This window comes from Chenopodium quinoa, unplaced genomic scaffold (assembly GCF_001683475.1).
Source record: "Chenopodium quinoa cultivar QQ74 unplaced genomic scaffold, ASM168347v1, whole genome shotgun sequence".
In the NCBI taxonomy this organism is placed as follows: Eukaryota; Viridiplantae; Streptophyta; class Magnoliopsida; order Caryophyllales; family Amaranthaceae; genus Chenopodium; species Chenopodium quinoa.
In genome coordinates this window covers 6835874-6840928 of record NW_018744367.1, presented here as the reverse complement: position 1 = coordinate 6840928, position 5055 = coordinate 6835874, and the positions used below count along the sequence as shown (strand labels likewise).

The following is a 5055-nucleotide window of genomic DNA, read 5'->3' as shown; positions in this document are numbered from 1 at the left end:
CATATCACTTGTTAGTGCCTCATTTTTACAAATGTCAAACATGGCTCAGTCAAGAGCAGAGGCGGCCCATTCTTTGGCATTCTTTACCTCATTCTATTTGTCCGAGAACGGCTTCTTAAGCTCATTTACTCGCAGCATTGCCTGCATCCCTCAAAAACGCCTTGTTAATAACAGGCGGCATAAGAAAGATAAAAGAGAAATTCTAACTTGGCTACTTTACCTCAGCAAGGAGAGCCAATATAGAGTCAAAATTGAGGGTGCCAACCCCTCTTACAGACTCCCGTTCAGCAGGGGAGACGGCCTTGAGCATGTTCTTAGCGAACTGTTGTATATTCGGCCTCTAGGCAACATCTGCACATTAACATCTGGTAAGAAGTTGGCATAAGCTCGGTCTATAGACCGGGTGTCTTCGGAGCTGCTGGGGACTGTTGATAAGACTTTACCCTACAAAGGTAGGGCAAGGGGTTAAAGGCAGTTGTATAGGTTGGGTCCTACTGAGCTGCCCTATGCTCCCAGCGCTGCCCAAGGGATGCACTCTCACCCCAGCCCAGATCTCCGGGGTCAGGCTCAAGGTAGAGGCTTAAGTAAGAAGCACGATAAGTCAGCCACAGGCTGACCCAGGCTTAGACTCACGACAGAGGCTCAGGTTAGAGGCTCTGGGCAGAAGCAAGATAAGTCGGCCACAGGCTGACTCGGGCTTAGAGTTAAGGCAGAGGCTCTGGGCAGAAGCACAATAACTCAGCCACAAGCTGACCGCCTAGGCTAGGGTTATGATGTACTATAAATACCCTAGACTCACCATAAGAAAAGGGGGTTAAATAATCTCTCTCTCTCTCTAAAGCATATTAAGCTTATTATTCCCTCAAAAGACAAACACTTACTTAGCTATCGGAGGGGGGTTCCTCGAAGTCACCACCGAGGGCAGTTTACGTTCTCTCTCTTACAGGTTTGCCAGCCAATGCTGGCCAGAGGTTCCGACCGCCAACTCGAGACCCCAGCAAGGCAGCCCAAGACCTAGCAGTGTCGTTAGTGGTTCGACGACTCTAACCGGAACTACACCCGAAACTATTGGCACTAGAAGGAGGGATCGAACCAAAACGGACCTTGAAGCACTAGCCGGCTGAGTTATTAAGGGCCATCAAGTGAGAGAACTAAGAAAAACCTTTTACCCGCCGCCAACCAAGGTGGTAGTCGGAAGCTGATAAAAATTTTTAGTCCTGTTTTCATCTAAATCTAGCTCAAAAATATCACCCACAACCAAAAAGAGTGGATCAACCCATTTACAAAGCCAAAAATTACAACCGAAATGGTGACCAAAAACAAAACCACATATATCAATCTATATTTACTCAGATTGGATGAGATCATATTCGAATAGGAGGAGCGAAAGAGCTCACGAGCTTCCCACCTGCTCCGAACTTTCGCAAACACTACGATCACCGCTCCGTTTTCGTCATTCCAACTTTGAGAAACACGGCATTCAACCATTGGATTCAACTGCATAAAATCAAGCAACTATTTATGTGGACAATTGCTTAGTAAAAGCGTTCACAAAAATTCGGCAAGTTGAATATGCACGGTAGCTGTTCGATAAAACGCCCAAAAGACAATTTCGGAGCTGGGTATTAGAAATAAGCAGTACATATGAGTCTCTTGAGCAACCTAAGCGATAAGTCAGACCCTGACTGGAATTAAGGCATGTTACCATAGCTGGAGTTGATGTAGAGTAAGCCATTACAATAGATAATGGGAGTTTTTGATACTGACATCCCGCTTATTTCATCTCTCATTTGGTTCCTATGCTCGAAGGTTGTGGACATATTTATTTCGTCTACTGCTCATCTTCAGTAATGACAGTGATTAATTGTGCATAAAAGAGAGGTGGAGAGATGTAAGACAGAAAAAATCAAGCAGAGCCAACAAGAAAGCGCAGGACCTGCTGTGTTCAGAGTTTGCAACAATTCATTGGGAAGTATAAAAAGCAAGACTATTAATGATGAGTATTGGACAAAAAAGCAATATAAACTATTCCTTACGAAAGCCTTATTCAAACCTGCTGCAAAAGAAAGAATTATAAATCCTTGTGGGTACCCATGATTGTATTTTAATTACAAGCATGGAAGAAGGCTCATGTGGTGACTTGTGCTACTACAATTTAATTACAAGCTACAATTTAATTATGTTCTCTGATCTCGCAGAAGTAGGTTGGTCACAGGCACAAAGTGTGCAGTAAGTTCACAAGCAAAATTACTCAAAGGAGCCTACCCTCAGAATATATTAGCAGGAAATTAAAAATCGAAGCACATGATTTACTGGAGTACATGTATGCCCATACAGAAGACTTGTACATATGAAAGAGCTTCACAAGTTCACAACCGTTGATACCATCGATACAAGCAGTTGCGTAAGCAATACTTGGGGTATTACCAACAAATGAGAGCCTCTGATAAAGCTGTCTAGCAGCTGTAAACGGTCGAGTATTAAGAGAGGTATCCTTATCTTCATATGAGTCCAAAGTACAAAGAGTGGAGGCGGTTGGAAGTCTTCGACTCGGGATACGCAAGCCACCATATGGTTAATGGTGAGGCACGCAGAGGTTCCGAGGACAGAAAGTTCAACTTAGCCAAAACGCATTAGCAACCTTGGCGTCTTCTTCTGGTCACACTCTCACTCAATATGTATATTCCAAAGCATTTTTGGGGGAGAGTGGTTGGGATTACTGCATATTATATGGTTATCATCAAAGTTCACACTTAGTTGTTCCAGATTTTAATAAAAGAAGCCGATAAAATTCAAACAAATGGAACTATGCAATCTTACATTTTATGATCTGTAAGCATTTGAGGAATCTTGAGAGAGAATGGACCATGCCAGCTATGGGACTCATACATCAGCAACTGCAGAAGGAGTACAAGTTATGAACGCTTGTTATTTTGAACTAGCAGAAGGCACAGCAAGATGTGGCTTACCATCTATAGGCTGGCAGTTTACAAGGTCTGCACAATAGATAATTTCTCTTGTTCCACAATGTTAAAGGCTATTGATGATTCTGTCAAAGATGGTGCTGGCATAATATTAACATCTTTGGGCACGGATTTACTTTTACAAGCTGATTTCTTGAGTGACCCGATGGCAATTGCAGCGTTTCATGCGTATCAAAGGGGAGAAATGGTGGTGTGCTTAGCTTGAAATAGCGGACAAGACCCATATACTGCAATGAACACAGCCCCATGGATGTTAACTGTTGAAGCTTCCAATATTGGTAGAGATTTATACTCAGTATTGCTCTCAGAAAATAATGCTAGTTTTAAAGTGAGATAACAAGTCTGAGTACTTATACGACAATACACTGGACTGATGAAATGAGGTTATAAAGACTCATGCAAATAAAATTGCATAGTTCTACATTTTATGATCAGTTCGATATCAGGATAGGAAAGAGCTATTGCAAATTCAGAAACTGATACACCAAGGATAATAAGCTTTTCCAGAAACCTTTAATTTTATTTGGAACTATAAAAGCCCAGGTTGCTTGAATATGTCAGAGAAGAATACCATGATACAAGATAAATCTTTCGGCAACTTCAAAAATGAATGGGATTTCTTGTATATATATATATTAAAAAGGGGGGGGGGGGGGGGATGGAGAGAGTAAGAGTACACTGTATACTCAGCTCTGATTGAGGAATGGTCGTCTTCTTCTGCTTATATTCACCCTCAAAATATATATTCTAAAGCATTTTTGGAGAAGAATGGCAGAATAACTGCTAATCTCTCAGTGGACAACATATTTGACCTTCGCCATTACTCATGTTTGTTGATACCCAAATTACAATTATTTATTTGAGTGTTAGCGAGCCCGCATTGAGTCATGGCAAATTCTAGCAAAAGCATACTACGGAAGCAGCAAAGATGTGGTAAGCGATGAATAAGACAGATTATCCAAGACAATGAACACATGTGATGAATTGCCTACAACATTTCTTCTTCCAGGAAAATTAAACTAAAATATCTTCTTAGTATGTTTTGAATTTAATTCAGATTAATTATAGCAGATGGTTATGACATGCTCAACGGCGTAGCAAGACCCTAAATACTAACGAGAGGCATTCAGCAGCCATGGCAAAGAAGGCAGGAAAAAGCGGGGGAGTAGGAGTAAACTAACCTATCCCGTGTAGTTAATGATCAGAAAATAAAGGTACACACTCACAGCTTGCTAATAAGGCTTACATAGCATTGTAAGAGCTCTGATTTGTAGCAAGGTCACTCAAAAAAAGAAGTTGGCCACTAACAACAATGGCACTATCTTCGACGGCAAATTCAGAATATGAAATGTGGAATCCGTGGTGAGATCTACTTTCAAGGGCTCAAGGATCGAAGACCTGACTGTGTTTACAACAAGATTGGCCATCTTCTTCTGGTTCAATCCTCTCAAAAAATAAATATCCTATAGCACTTTTTGGGGGAGGATGGGCAGAATGGCTGCCCCCTCATACGAGCATTAGTGAGTTCAGGCTTAGTTGCGTTAAATTCTGACAAAGGAGGTTGATAAAAATCCCAGCAAAACCGTCACACAATTTATAATCAGCATCCATGGAAGCAAAAAGGCTGCTGCAATATTTAGAAATCAATCACCCTCAGCAACACCAAGATTAAATGTCAGAATTCACAGATATACAAGAAGCACAACAAGGCAAAGCTGAAGCATCCTTAGCAAATAACTAGCAAGCTGATTTAACGGAAATAAAAACTTAAGTCTCCGAAATGACTGGCACTTGGTCAGTTTGAAGACTCAAGTAATGTGCAGCGCTTGAAATGCCTTAAATGTATCAACTCAAATGAAGTTCCCTCTAAATGATGAAGAATAAAATGCGAGGCAACATTATCGATTCTTGAAGGGTAGTATGGCACCACAAGATGGCACTTCAGCCCATTATATTCCAAGAAAAAGGCTGCAAGTTCCATCTGCACATATTAGAGAATGGCATCCAGGAACAACGGGCAACATGTTGAACTTCAATGGAAGGTCTAACAACAATTGCTGCAGCAGCTGTG

The 5055-nt window shown here is 41.4% G+C and overlaps 1 long non-coding RNA gene across 1 annotated transcript; it reads right to left on the bottom strand.

The window, feature by feature from the left end:
* Window positions 1-1087: 1087 nt before the first annotated feature.
* LOC110696785 lies at window positions 1088-3560 on the bottom strand. The gene is made up of 3 exons (XR_002506389.1): window positions 2970-3560; window positions 2821-2897; window positions 1088-2719 (listed from the first exon to the last, which is right to left on the bottom strand). It is a non-coding gene; the product is annotated as an uncharacterized LOC110696785 (long non-coding RNA).
* Between the last annotated feature and the right edge of the window lie 1495 nt (window positions 3561-5055).